This window comes from Dasypus novemcinctus, chromosome 2 (assembly GCF_030445035.2).
Source record: "Dasypus novemcinctus isolate mDasNov1 chromosome 2, mDasNov1.1.hap2, whole genome shotgun sequence".
Lineage (NCBI taxonomy): Eukaryota > Metazoa > Chordata > Mammalia > Cingulata > Dasypodidae > Dasypus > Dasypus novemcinctus.
Genome location: NC_080674.1, coordinates 52,743,003 through 52,758,849, shown reverse-complemented (window position 1 = coordinate 52,758,849; position 15,847 = coordinate 52,743,003). Strand labels below are relative to the sequence as shown.

The window sequence follows — 15,847 nt, the reverse complement described above, 5'->3', positions numbered from 1 at the left end:
GCTCCGCCTTCACACCCCTCGCTTCTCCCAGCTCTGAGCAGGGAGGGCGCTTTGAAACGGGTGGCTGCTTTCCCGGGATCCGACGACGCCGAAGTGATCTGACCTGTAAAAGTGAGCGGAACTGGTGTCACCCTTTCCTCTCTTGCGGACAGTCCCCTCTAAGCTGGGCGTCCTTACCACCCTGACATGCCCCAATGAGGGGTTTTCTTTCGTTTGTGGAGGAATTGCCGCTTTTATAGTGATTTGTGGGAAAAGGATGTTTGCAGATAAACTTTTCTTTGGGAAGACCGGTAAATGGAAGATAAGCAGCTGAAGAAAAAGGGAGAAGGACTAACTCGAGGGAACAGGAGCGGAAGGGAGGGAGACAGTCTCCTTAGAAATGGAATGTGTGTGGGCTATTTTGTTTAAGATGAATTAGGATATTTGCACACTGGGAAATGAATCTAATAAAGAACTCACGGAAACTCTTCTTTCTACAGATTTTCTTAAGTAAAAGTGCATTAAGTGATGTTCACGTACGCTCCTCCCCACACTCTTCTACGGAACTGAGAATTTGGGAGGTTAAGTTGGGTACCTCAAAATGCTAAGGCTTGATACCTCTTCTGAGAAGACTGGGGTCAGAAGTGCTCAGATGTTTGCAAGGGTTTCCTTTTCCGGTAAGTTGTACAGCTTGCATAAGCCAAGAACCACATTCATATTTTAGCTTCACTGAATATTTGTTATTTGCAAAGTAGCTGTGTTTAGTAATTTTTGAGAATTTCAAAGAAAGGGAAGGAGTGGATGAATGCATTGGTAATTAAAGATAGTGAAGGATATCAATTGAATTGAACTGAATTCAATTCAACAGAAGCTAATTAAGCATCTCTACCAGGAGGCTGAAGGCCCAGGGCCCAGGTAGGACAAGAGCACCACCCAAAGGAGAATCTCTCAAGTCTTACTCCTACCCTCTTGAACTCCATCCCATCACCCTGCCTACTGCTGCTTCTCTTCCTGGGAGAGCCTTGACAATGAAAGCCTTTCCTCCTGCACATCTTATCTCACTGTCTATATATTCCATTTTATGTTGTGTCTCTTGACCTTGTGCAAAAATCTATGAATAATAATTAATTGATTAATGATTGGACATTTAAAAACCATAATAATTTCCCAACAATATTTTCCCAAATTGTTGAGAGCTCTCATAAACAGATAATAGTATATATTTGCATTCTAGCCACAGGAAATGTATTTTATTAGGGGAAAAATGAAAAAAGAAATTATAAAATGATAACTTACTGAAATAAAGTAGGGTCAATTATATTTATAAATGATCTGAATCATAATTATTGGGAAATTTACTTTTTTCCCTAACAAAACCAATCATTTATTCTTTTTTAAAATTTTATTTTAGTTACAAAGACTCCATTTCCACCATACACTCCCCCTTTCCTTCTTTCTCCATCCTCCAGTAACTTCTATCTACTTTCTTTCTCTATTTCTAGATGTGTCTTAGAAGTAACATTGACCCATATTTATCCTTTTGTGCCTTGCTTATTTCACTGAGCATAATGTTCTCCACATTCTTCCATGTTGTAGCTTGTCTCAGAGCTTCATTCATATGGCCAAAATACATTTCATTGTGTGTATGTACCAAATTTGTTGATGGTCACTTCTGTTGTTTCAATCTTTTGGCTGTTGTGAATAATGCTGCTACAAATATTGGTGTATGAGTACACCTGAGACCCTGTTTTCACTTTCTTTGGGTATAGTACTAGAAATGGAATTACTTGGTCACAGTAATTCTATATTAATTTTTTTGAAGAACTGCCATATTGCTTTCCACAGTGGCTGAACCTTTTTACATTCCCAGCAATGTAGTAGAGTTCCAGTTTCTCTGCATCCTCTTAAATACTTGTTTTTCATTTTTTAATTACGTTCCATCCTTGTTGGTATGAAGTCATATTTCATTGTGGTTTTGGTCTGCATTTTCCAGATTATAGAAATATAGAATTGAGTTTCTTTTCATATGCTTGTTGACCATTTGTATATCTTTTGGAAAGATATACAAATTTGTATATCATTTGGAAAAATGTCTATTGAAGACATTGGCCCATTTTTTTATAATTGATTGTCTTTATTGTTATGCTGTAAAATTTCTTTATATATTCTAGATTTTGAGTCCTTATATGATATGTTTTACAATTATTTTTTTTTCCCCATTCTGTAGGTTGCTTTTTCACTTTCTTAATAATGTTCTTTGATGTACAAAAGCTTTTAATTTTGATGAGGTCAAATTTATCTATTGTTTCTTTTGTTACTCAAGTTTTTTGTTGTCATATCTAAGAATCTGTTATTGGGTCCCAGGTCATGAATATCTGCCCCTATGTTATCCTCTAGAATTTTATAGTTTCAGTTCTTATATTTAGGACTTTGATCCATTTTGAGTTAATTTTGGTATGTGGTGTGAGGTGAGGATCTAACTTCATTATTTTGCATATGGATATCCAGTTTTCCCAATACCATTTGTTGGAAAGATTATTCTTTCCCCATTGCACCCTTGGCACCCTTGTAAAAAATCAGTTGTCCATAGATGTGTGCATCTATTTCTAGACTTTCACTTCTGTTCCAATGATCAAACTTTACATCAGTACCACACTGTTTTGATTACTGTAGCTTTATATTACAAATTGAAATCAAGAAATGTAAGTCTTCCAACTTGGTTCCTCATTTTCAAATTTATTTTGGCTATCTTGAGCCCTTTGCAGTTCTACATGAATTTGAAGATCAGAAAACAAAAAGGCTGCTGGGGTTTTGACGGTGAGTGTGCTGAATTTGTAAATCACTTTGGGTAATACTGACACCTTAACAATATTATGTTTTCCAATCCATGAACATGGAATTCTTTCAGCAGTGTTTTATAGTTTTCAGTGGATAAGTCTTCTATATCCCTGGCTAAATTTATTCCTAGATATTTTATTCTTTTAGATGCTATGTTTACTGAGTGTTTCTGTCAAGAAAGGGTGCCGGGTTTTGTCAAAAGGCTTTTCTGTGTCTGTTGAAATAACCATGTATTTTTTCCTTTTGTACTAGTCATGTGGTGAATTACCTTGATGGATTTTTGTATGATGAGCCACTCTTGCGTTTCTGGAATAAATCTCACTTAGTCATAAAGAATAATCTTTTTCATCTTCTGCTAAATTTGCCTGTATTTTTTAAAAGGGTTTTACATCTATATCTATAAGGGAAATCAGTCTGTAATTTTCTTTTCTTGTGATGTCTTTATCAGACTTTGGTACCAGGGTAGTGATAGCCTCAAAGGATGAATTAGAAAGTATTTCCTCCTCTTGAATACTTTGAAAGAGTTTGAGAATGATCAATGTTAATTTTTTAAAAACATTTGTTAAAATTCGCCTGTCAAGCCATGGATCCTGGGCTTTTCTTTGGTGGAAGATTTCTGACTATTTATTGAATCTCCGTACTTGTTATAAGTTATTAAGGTTTTCTATTTCTTCTTGAGTTAATTTAGGCAATTTGTATCTTTTTAGAAATTTTTCCATTTCATCATGATGATTAAATTTGTTGGTATACAATTGTTCATAGAATTCTCTTATATCCCTTTTTATTTCTGTAAAGCCAGTAGTATATTACCATTTTCATTTCTGATTTTAGTTTTTTGTGTCTTTTCTCTTTTTCCTTTGCTAGTAAAACTAAAGTTTTTTCAAATTTACTTATTTTTTTCAACAACTAACTTTTTGTTTTGTTGATTCTCTCAATTTGTTTTTCTATTGGTATTTCAATTATTTCTGCTCGAATCTTAATTATTTATTTTCTTCTGCTGACTTTGGATTGACTTTGGATTGACTTTGTCCTTTTTCTTCTCCCTCAAGATATGAAGTAAGGTTATTAATTTAAGACCTTTACTATTTTTTTATATGAGCATAATTATAAATTTCAAAATTTTCAAGAAGGGAAACTTATTTCACATAAAACTGTTCTTCTTTGAGACAATGTAATATACTAAATAAGATTATAGGTTCTGGAATTAGACAGCTTGGATTCAAGTCCTAGAACCAAACCATGGTAGCTGACTACAGAAAATTATCTAGTTTCTCTACACTTCAGTTTTCTCAAACCTAAAATGGGAATTAAAATAGTGCCTCTTGCTGAAGATTCTTCAGTGCCTGCATTAAAGTAAATGCTTAGTAGATACTAATCATTCTGTTCCCCAGTAGTAGAAGTATTAGATAGAAACATGGGCAGACCTTTTGTGTGGTGGGCCGTGGAGGGTGTGATATAATTTGATGAGCATAAAAGTCAGTGTTTGACTAGAAACATTGCAGTAAACCTCTATTATTGTTTCTGGAATTCTCACCTTTAGAATATTTATTTTGGATTTGGTAATTGTCTTGATAATACTCATATAAAATGGGTGTGTATTAATACATCAGAATTCATTATGATATTAAGAAGGATTGCATTTCAAATTATCTGGCTGTTAAAGGAAAATTGTTTTAAAATAAAATAAAACATAAAAAGAAAATTTCACTAGGAGTTTGGAATAGAAGAGGGTCTAGCATGCTGCTTCTGGTGTTCTTTAGTACTAACATCATGGATCTTCGAAGTCATGGAATAAATAAGGTACTCCTACCTGGGACAGGGAGTGTGTGTTAATTTTACTCAAGAATAGATAATTTTTAAAATGTATGTTAAATAGTGGGGTTTTTTTTGAGAAAAATACAAATAATCATATTTGTTAAAAAGCTAAAACATGAGATTTCAAATACAATTAAAATAGGCTCGAAGTGTGATTTTATCCTCTGTTTGTTTGCTAAAGGCTGCCAAGGCAATATACCAGAAATGGGTTGGCTTTTACAATGGAGAGTTGTTAACTTACAGCCTTAGAGTTCCAAGGCTGAGAAAAGTGTTCGAAGCAAGGCATCATCAGGAGATGCTTTCTTCCTGAGCTGCAGCTGGTGGGCAGTCCAGCACATGGCAGTATGTGCCAGTCTCTGCCTTCTCCTCCAGGCTCCGTTGCTTTCAGTTTCTGGCTGCCTCTGGCTTTCTCCCTGCTCCTGTGGCTTTCTCGCTCTGAGGTTCTGGCTTCCAGGGCTTCTTCTCTCACCTTTTAGGAGTTTTTCTCTGCATCTGCAGCCTTCTTTTCTGTATATTCATTCCATTTATAAAGGACTCTAGTAAAAGGATTAGGATTCTAATTTAATCAAAGGTCACAATATATTCACACCCTCAGAAATGGATCAATTAAACAGCATACTTATCTGGGGTTCACAAAAGAGTCACACTACCACATTCTCCCTTCCACTCTCAGGTGTTGGGATAGGAGGAGAAAGAGTATTGTCTAGAGCTCCTTGTATTTTCACAAAAATTTCATAAAGATTCGGTTTTTTAATTTTACCATTCTAGGGTATATTAATCAGCCAAAAGGGTACTGATGCAAAATACCAAAACTGGTTGGTTTTTATAAAGGATATTTATTTGGAGTAGGAGCTTACAGATATCAGGTCATAAGCATAAATTACTTCCCTCACCAAAGTCTTATTTTCATGTGTTGGAGCAAGATGGCTGCAGACGTCTGCAAAGATTCAGGCTTCCTGGGTTCCTCTCTTCCAGAGTCTTTCCTCTCTCTGGGTTCAGGGTTCCTCTCTTCTCAGGTCTTGCTTCTTCCTGGGCTCAGTTTCCTCTCTTCCTGGGGCTTGCTTCTGTTTCCTTTGTGAGCTAAATTCCCAGGGCTCCAGCTTAAGGCTTCAGCATAAAACTCCAACATCAAACACCCTCAACTCTGTCCTTGCCATGCCTTTTATCTGTGAGTCCTCACTCACCAAGAGGTGGGGACTCAATGCCCTAATGACATGGCTCAATCAAAGCCCTAATCATAATTTAATCATGCCCAGGTACAGACCAGATTACAAAAATAATCCAGTATCTATTTTTGGAATTCATAACTATATCAAAGTGCTACATAGGGTTTAGGGGAATCTACTCCAAGACAGTGATGCTGACTCACAGAGCTAACCCATGTGGATAGCTTAGTCTAGGTTAAAAATGTTTAAGCTTCTCCTTTACATTAGGCTCCAGGGCTATGATTCTATGGAGGAAAATATGGGTAGAACAGTGGTTTCTTTACAAATCTGCTGTCTATTAGTTTCTTTCACTTATAAGTAGAAAGGGAAAACAATAGTTTTGACCTTAGTTCTAGCATTTATGTGTTTCATGTTAAGTTTGTTAAATTAAGGAGTCCAGTGAAACGATTATGTGAATTGTTATGGCTGTATTGTGAGAATCCGTGAGTGTATCCTTAATAACTAAAACAAAGTCACAGCAATGTGGAGCTTGAACTTCACCACCAACAATCATTTGCTTTTTGTTATTGCATAATGCTCTGGTGTGAGTGTTTTTTCACTTATAATGTCAAATAGGTGTTCCTCCCACCCTATTTCCTGAAAAATTCTGTGCCAGAATCTTGGTCCAAAGACATCTGGGTAACTGGTACTTATGGAAACATTTGTTTTCAGAATCCTGATGAGGTAAAGTTCTTACCACTGTTGGCAAGTTCCCTAAGACTTATTAGCAGATGTCCTCATGTGTGACACACCATGGCGTCAGTGTGGGAGGGTGTACCAGGGTGGTGCCCTGGCAGGAATATTCAATTCGTGGCACTTACTGACTCAGAATAACAAGCATTGGTGAGTGATATTTTAGCTGCATTTCTGGTCCCTTAATTTGAAATGTTAGTTCATTATATTTTAAGCTTTTAGGAGATTTTAGGATTACTTGAACAAGGTGATTTAATTATTTTACTTTAACCAATTTCTAAAATGTAAGTAAAGTATTTGAGTTCTATAATCTCCAGGTTTGCGACAAATGATCAAGTAGCATGTAATCCAAAAAGTTTGGCATTTGGTTTAACAGGACTGGGTTACTAAACATTTATGTGGGGAAATACCCTTTCTTTTTTTTTTTTTTTTAAAGATTTATTTATTTTATTTCTCTTCCCTCCCCCCGACCCCAGTTGTCTGTTCTCTGTGTCTATTTACTGCATGTTCTTCTTTGTCCGCTTCTGTTTTTGTCAGTGGCACGGGAATCTGTGTTTCTTTTTGTTGTGTCATCTTGTTGTGTCAGCTCTCTGTGTGTGCGGTGCCATTCCTGGGCAGGCTGCACTTTCTTTCGCTCTGGGTGGCACTCCTTATGGGGCGCACTTCTTGCACGTGGGGCTCCCCTATGCGGGGACACCCCTGTGTGGCAAGGCACTCCTTGCACGCATCCGCACTGCATGTAGACCAGCTCCACAGGGGTCAAGGAGGTCCAGGGTTTGAACCGTGGACCTCTCATGTGGTAGGGGGACACCCTAACCACTGGGCCAAGTCCACTTCCCTCTTTGTCTTTAATTAAAAAAATAAAAAATACAGAGACTTAAATCTTTGATCCATTCATGTGCAGGCTGAGCTCTGAATTTCAGCAGAGTTGCAACACCTACTCTCCAGTTTATTGGACTCACCCAGGACAACTAACAAGATGATGATGGACAACGCCCATCCCAAGGAACAGACAGTGTCTGCAACTGCAAGCAAGATAGTTCCATCTATCTGCCCCATGGGATCTAAGCTCCCTCTCAGTTAAAATTGCTCAATATTGAGGAATGAACAATGGACTAAAGTATACTTATTATGATTCAACTTTAGATTTATTATAATTCTAGCAAGGGAACAACTCATTATTGATATAAAGGCAGTGGCCATCAGAAGTTCTATGGGATGGGAGAGGGAAAAATAGGTATAATATGGGGCATTTTCAGGACACTGGAGCTGTCCTGCAAGACATCACATTGACAGATACAGGCCATTGTATATTTTGACATAACCTCCAAAATTGTACGAGACAGAGCGTAAACTACAATGTAAATTGTAATCCATGGTTAGTAGCAATGCTTCAATATGTGTTCATCAATTGTAACAATGTACCACACTAATGAGGGATGTTGTTGATGTGGGAAAGTGTGGGAGGGGGAGGAAGTAGGACATATGGGACTCTCTTATATTTTTTTATATAACAGTCATGTGATCTAAAGCTACTTTAAAAATTAAAAAATTAATCAAAAAAATTAAAAAATACCTCAAGGGAGAAAGAGGTTATTATTTGGCCCTGAAATAGTGCCAGTTAAAAAACTTGTTCTATGATTATGCAAATTTCTTATATGCTTCACTAAGTCATCATCCATATAAACATGTTGACTTATTTTTATCCCCTGCAGTGTCTGCCCTCCTGTAATTCATTCATTCAAACATTTATGGAGTTACTTCTGTGTAGCAGGGGTCTCCTAGGTTCTGTAGTCATAGAACTTAACCTCAAGAAAATTCACAGACCTGCATAAAATTATCTTTCTAATTACATTGGATGAGTCCTAAAATGGAGGCTAAATAAATTCAGTAGGAGAAAGATGAGAATGTGGAATGAGGTTTCATAGAGATGGTGTTATTGGAAATTAGCCTGGCAGGAAGTGGGCAGGGGCAGGTGGAGAAAAATGGGTAATGGACGTTCTCGGCAGAGGCAACATAAAATAGATGAAGACATTGCAATAACACTTAAAAAGCCAATGAAATTGAGGCCAGATTCGAAAGGATCATAGAAAGATGTCAATAAATTTGGACTTCTTATAAGCAGAGAATGTTTTCGAAGTTCTAAATGACAAGTTCAAACATGTTTTATACTCTACTTTTTATTTTTGCTCTTTGTTTCCTGAAGTGCACTGATTTGATCTTATTTTTGTAGCAAAAGAAATGGAATATGTTAAAGCTACAAAGAAAACTGTGAAACTTTCATAAATAAAATTATATGCACTACCAGATTAATGGTAGCAATTGGACATTTGCCTATGACAGAACGCAGGAAGTCAAGAAGGATAATATTCTGTGGTTCTTTTAAAATTTGAAGAATGTAAAAATGAAGCCACTGATCAGGACGTCTAGAGAAATTTTAGATACTCCAGTTGGACAGCATCTAATAGGGATTTACATATTTTAAGCTTTTTGGTCTTTATCCTGGGATAAAGGGGCCATGGACGCATAGTCACCCAAGACCTTGATGTGTTGGGCAAGGACTCTTTCAAAGCTCCTGTACTGGGGCTTTTCATACAACATTACCAGTTGTTCTCTCTCCAGAAAAGGAAACCAGGCAGTCAAGTGAAAAGAGACAGAGATTGGGAGTTAAGAGCCACTACAGAGATTAGTAAAGCAGAATGAAAAGCCAAGGTGAGGAAGATGGAAGCATTGTGGAGCAAGGTTTGAAATGGAGAGTCTTGGAAGTTCAAAACTATGGCCGTAAATATTAGCGCTGGCCCAGGTGTTCCTTTCCTGTGGTCCCAGACGTGCCACAAAAGAAAAGAGAAAAGTTATGATCCAACATGGAGTTAGTGCTAAATTTATCTAAGCCATAGAAAGCATGAAAAACGAACAGTAATTGTGCATGTAATTGTAATATTAATTGTATTAGTAATGGTAATTATAAAGTGATATCATTAATTACACAAGTATACATTTATGCTATAGTGATGAAATGCACAGTCACAAAACTAACTGTATAAAAGGGAAGTTTTTATTAAACTAAATTTTGCTCCCAATCCCCCAATGTACTAAGAAAAGACAGTCAATTTACTATCAAGTCAATCAATCCAGGGTTCTTAAATTAATTCAGTGTTTTGCCCTCCTCCTTTTTTACCCCTGAGGTTAATGTATTTTAAAATTTAAGTACTACAGAGAATAAAAGAAAAATGAAAGAATAGATAACCAGGAAGAAACAGTTTTTCTTTTTCTAGGAGATCTGAAGTTGTCGAAGGCTTTGGGGGAAAAAGAAATAGGTATGAGAATGGAAAGAAGTTGGTGGGTCCTAGGATGGGGAATTGAACCTAGATCAACTGCAGTGATGAGGGTAGAATGAGCATTTCTGCATTCAGCTTCACAGGGACTTATGGAATGCTTTCCTGCTAGCCACAAGCCTAACACTTACTCTTTGGATAAGGGGAATATATCATCTGTACCAGGGTATAGGGCCTTAGAGTCCTCCCATCAGCAGCAGTCAGGTGTTGTGTCAGCCTGGTGATGGCCTAAGTCAATTCTCATCTTACTATCCATGAAGACAATAGAACATTCAAGAGCCCATGCTACTTTAAACACCCTACTCGAAGAAAAGAAAGTGCTGTCTAACCTCCTGTCCACCTGTCTTTGTGTGGGACTATCTGGAACCAGCTTAATAGCTTCATCTGAGCTGGCAAAGAGTGAAAGCATCCCTGAAATATTTATAAAAAAACAATTTTTATTCGTTAATCTGGGAGGTTTTATGAGAGCTAAGCAAAATTGGAAATTAAAGTGCTTAGAAGCAAGGCCTAGAAATTTGTAAACTATGTATTAATATATATGGCACTTGACTTTATCATAACTAGATATTTACGTTAGTCTCTTGCAAGATTTTATAAGTCATTCTTACTACTCCCAAAAAATTCTACAAGTAGAATCTAATTCTTAGATATAAATTCAATCTAGCTACAGTTGTAATATTTAGAATTTTCTTATCATCTCCATAGTAGTCAGTTTTAAGATTGTTTTCTATTTTATTTCACCAGTATTTGGGAGGTTTAATTAGGATGTTCTACCTTGTGGTGACCAAAACTTAGCTCTTAAGAGTAAGGATGGTATTTTTATTCCATGGATAAATCTTAACGAAAACTCATATTGTGTAGACTAGAGTAATAAGTGTATTTGTACAAGATGAAAACCAATTTAGGGGAAGAAGCATTTCCAGAATTGTGGAGAAAGGACCTTCAAAAATCCATCCCTACATAAAAGCAACAATAATGTTGGCAAAAAATGTCAAAATTATTTTTTTCAGAACTCTGGAATTAACCAAAAGCTTGTGCAAATCAAAAAATCAAGAAAAACAGCTGACATGAACCTAAGTGCACCAAAAGGCATTAATAAGAAAATGCGTATCAGCATTATTCATAATAACCCCAAACTGGGACCAACTCAAATGTCCATCAACAGAATAATAGATTAAATGTGGTATATTCATTTAATGGCATCCTGAACAGCCACGAAAATGAATGGGCTACTGCTACCACAAAAAGTTATGGATGAGTATCACAAGCATAATATTATTGCATGAAAGAAGTCAGGCACAAAATAATACCTACTCTATGGTTCTATTTCTATTAAGTTTTAAAGTAAATGAAACCAATCTATAATGTTAGACAGAACTTACCTCTTGGAAAGGAGGGTTAAAAGGGGGCATCTGGGTGCCCATAATGATCTAATTCTTGATCTGGGTGGTGGTTATATGGGCATGTTCACTGTTTCACAATTTTTCAACCTGTGCATGAAAGCTCTGTGTTCTTTCTCATGTATCTGGTATACTTTGTTTTAAAAATACCCTAAAAAACACAGCTGAATCTCAGTAAGAAGAGCAAACTTTGTAGCATTTTAATATAATATATTTTCATTCCTTCTCCCCAGCTCCAATGGCCTCACAACTATAGTAGATGTGAAAAACAAACTAACACTCAATGGAGGTAGCAGAAGAGGTTTAAACTCATCAAAACTCCATTCCCAGAGAGTCATCATCGGACAGCTCCTTGAAAACTCCGTTCTCAGGATTTGTCTTTATTTGACCTATCTCAGTGCTAGCTCTGCGGGAGCAACCGTATCTCTAAGACATTTGTCAAAAACTCCAGTGACAATAGTTTGACCTAACAGCTGCCTGAAACAGAAATACTGATTAGGTCTTTCAGGAGGTAAGTATAAAAAGTATAATAAGGGAAGAAGATGTCAACGGGGAACTTTGAAAAAGTCCAACATATTTTGGGAGTCTAGACTACAACAGTCGTGGGCAGGGCTGTGTGCATGACCAGGAAAGACCGAGAAGATCATAATCTCTCACCTCTGGCTGACTTTGAGGCTTAGGGCAGTCTGAAAGTGAAGGCTAAGAATTGTAAACAGCATACTGGAGCTTTATAGGTGTGCCCAAACACCGTGAGAGACTTCTCTGGGAGACTTATTGCTTCAATGCATTTAAGGAAATCTCAGTTTGATCATTACCTAACCACTAAGCTAATTGAGCAGAGACTTCATTGGCCACATGAGACAAAGAATAAAGGCTTTACAGACTTAGTCCAGGAGAGTTACTAAACACATAGCAGAGGAAACAGCAACAAACTGCAACAAAACACAGCACAGGGAGATGAGGAATCTGATTTCCAGAGTTGGTCCATTATAATGTCTAAAATAGCCAGTTTTATGTAAAAAAAAAAATGGAAACATGCAAAGAAACAGAAAAGTATGGCCCATACATGGGGAAAAAGGCAGCAATAGAAACTGTCTCTGAGGAATTCCAGACTTGGACTTGTTAGAAAAAAACCTTTGCTATTATAATATGTTCAAAGAACTAAAGAAAACCATGTCTAAAGAAATAATTAAAAGCATGAGAATGATGTCTTGCCAAATATAGAATAAAAGAATGACTAATATAAAAATAGAAATTATGAAGTTGAAAAGTATAATAACTGAAATTAAAAATTCCTAGTGTGTTGAGAGATTTCATGAATAAATTTTGGAGTTTATTGAATTTTTCTTTCAGTATATATAGAAATGATCTTTTTTTTGTTCTTTATTCTATTTTTATGGTGCATTGCATTAATTAATTTGTTGCTGCTTAATCAATCTTGCATTCTAGAAATAAATCTCAAAATTATTGTATAATCCATTTTATATGTTTTTGAATTTCATTTATAAATATATTTTAAGGATTTTTTTGTCTACACTTATGAGGCATATTGGTCTGTAATTTTATTTCTTGTGATATCTTCATCTGGCATTATTATCAGAGATTTCCTTGTCTTGGAGTGATTTGGGAAGTTCCCCCCACCCCCAATTTCTGAAATAATTTGTGTAGGATTGATATTAATTGTTCTTGAACTGTTCATTAGAATTCACTAAGGAAGGTATCTTGTCCTTGGTTGTTAATTGTAGGAGTATTTTTCAAGTACTAATTCAGTTGGGAATGACTACTAATATGTTTTGGGTTTTGATTTTGGGGGCGATGTGAAAATTTTAAGACATTAGCCAGCGGTTGTACAACTTTGGGAATATATTAAAACCATGGACTTGGTCCATCTACAAGGATTAATTATATGTTATCTTAATAAAACTCTTGCTAAAACAAATGGTAATGCCCTGGTAATGAACGTGAGGAGGGTAGGTAGGACTGAGAGGTTTGGTCTATATGCACAGTAGTAGAACTACTGAGGTATGGGTTCTTTAACTTTTGGTAAAACTGATTACTTGTGTTTACACACCGACATTATCTGGAATGTTCAATGATTCCCAGTCACTGCCAATCTTGCTCTTTTGTAGTGTGTAGGAGTATATAACAGACTGGTTTGGTATTAGGTTATAGACTAAACTACCCTGCAGCAATTTTGCTGCTTTGCATATAGATACAAAACAAGTGAAAAATATTCTTTTTCAGTTCTCAACATGATGCATGTAAAAATTCTGGAGAACAACATGAAGTACTGCATTGACAATGATGACAGAAAGAAATAAACCACCAGAATTCTTGAAAATACATACTGTTTGCTTGTTTAAATGGTAGTAGTTTGTTTAATATCTTACTGAGGCATTGGTTCCATAATATATACTAATTAGAATGAGTGTTAGAGAAAACAAACTCTACCCAGAATATCTCAGTTGATCATAAAATTTTAAGGAACTTGTATAAAGCAGACAAGAAATGAAAGTATAGACTGTGGTCAGTGGAAAAGAACTCTTGACAACAATATGACACCATGGACAAAATGGGCCTTACAGAGGGCTTCTGTCTCCATTGGGTCCCTCGCTGCCATTGAACATGTGATTGTTATCTCTCCTAACAAAGTTAGATTCTAAAACTGAAAACAGGAAGAAAGAACAGAATTAAAATCACAAGTAAGCAACTGCTGGCAGTCTATAATTAACTCCAGTTGCTTATGTAAGAATTATTCCATCCTTTATTCATAAAACTGTTAAATGGAATTCAAAGTTGGTAAAATGAAAGAGAGAGACTCATAGTAACCTTATATTCTAGGAGTGGGGGTTTTACAATTGGGAAAAACAAAAAGCTTAACTCTTTTTCAGTGAGAAAGTAATCAAGGCTGTAGAATAAAACCACTCCTCTGTGTCATAGCATTTAAAACACACACAGGGAAGTGGATTTGGCCCAATGGATAGGGCGTCCATCTACAACATGGGAGGTCCGTGGTTCAAACCCCGGGCCTCCTTGACCTCTGTGGAGCTGGCCCATGTGCAGTGCTGATGCACGCAAGGAGTGCCATGCCACGCAGAGGTGTCGCCTGCATAGCGGAGCCCCACGCGCAAGGAGTGCACCCCGAAAGGAGAGCCGCCCAGTGCGAAAGAAAGTTCAGCCTGGCCGGGAGTTGCGCTGCACACACGGACAGCTGACACAACAAGATGAGGCAACAAAAAGAGACACAGATTCCCGTGCCACTGATAAAGATAGAAGTGGTCACAGAAGAACACACAGCAAATGGACACAGAGAGCAGACAACTGGGGGGAAGGGAAGGGGAGAGAAATAAATAAAAAATAGGTAAAATCTTTAAAAACATAAAAAATAAACCACACAAACATCCTAGAACATTAACTGTCACAGTATGGCACTGGTCTATGCAGACACACAAGCTGAGGTTATTTAAGAAAGCTCTCCTGTTTACTTAGTTATATGATTCTCACAATATTTTACCTTTTTGCTTCCTTTATTGCCTTTACATTATAACTTCACAGGCTTCTAAATGATATACATTATCTTCCATCATGGTTGCAAAGATTACTAATTTCTTTCCAAATTTAAGAACAGTTTGACATTTTATAAACACTCAGGAAATATCATAGTAAGTATTATTTGTATGGCCTTCTATCATTAATTGAGAAGAGTTCCATTTATTATTATATTTGAATTTCACAATTACTCCATTAGGAAGGCTGGGGCAGTATCTCTGTTTTACTTGGGTGTTAAGAATTTCACCATGATATAATAAATGAAATTACTGATATTGAAACCTTATTCTGGTGTTTGTTAGTTTTTGTTTTTGTTTTAATTCTGTGTATGTACAATCTGGGAATACATAAAAGTTTTTTTAGAGGATTAGCTTTATGTTAAGATGGCAATTTAATTCCTGTCTGTTTGCAGTTAATATACACAAAATACTAGACTAAATCTCTAGGACACATCTGTTTCCTGTTCATTGTGCACATCATGTTAGAAGTTTTTGGAATGAAAAGTGGCGTTTGAAAATCTCAAGAAATGACTGTAACAACAGTAGTGATGTTTTCCTGCATTCACTGGTAATGTGGGAATATTTATCTCAAAAACTTTATGAAATAAAACAAACCTTGAAATCTATTCAGTTAGGAAATAAACCTTGAAATGATATGACTTCCAATAGCAGTAAATAAGAGTATCAACAAAGTACTCAGTGATTTTTAAAAAAATACTTACATTTCTTAAATACAAACCAGGCTGTTTTTGTTAATTTCATGATGCTGTCACAGACTGATGGCTGTGTAATATGTATTGTGTGTGTACAATATGCATTATTCTATCTTTTAGATAACATGCTTGGTTGAAGTACCAGAATATTTTCTACCTAAATGGATGCAAAGATTTAAGTAATCTTATATTATGGGCAAGTTACTAAATTTTGACATTACCAGTGAGAGCAGAAAAACATCACTACAGTGTTACCTATTTTTGGTTTAAATACATATCAGACATCAAGAACTGAAAAAATATTTTATTTAGGCAAAGAAG

General features: G+C 36.2%; 1 long non-coding RNA gene across 5 annotated transcripts; it reads left to right on the top strand.

Moving 5' to 3' along the window:
* Window positions 1-26: 26 nt before the first annotated feature.
* LOC101413470 (uncharacterized) lies at window positions 27-13,629 on the top strand. Of its 5 annotated transcripts, XR_009188376.1 has the most exons (5): window positions 27-111; window positions 480-656; window positions 2,735-2,796; window positions 7,435-11,776; window positions 13,510-13,629. It is a non-coding gene; the product is annotated as an uncharacterized lncRNA (long non-coding RNA). The 5 variants fall into 5 exon arrangements; XR_011645738.1 differs by having other exon boundaries at window positions 11,499-13,629; XR_009188371.1 differs by having other exon boundaries at window positions 7,435-13,629.
* The last annotated feature ends 2,218 nt before the right edge of the window (window positions 13,630-15,847 follow it).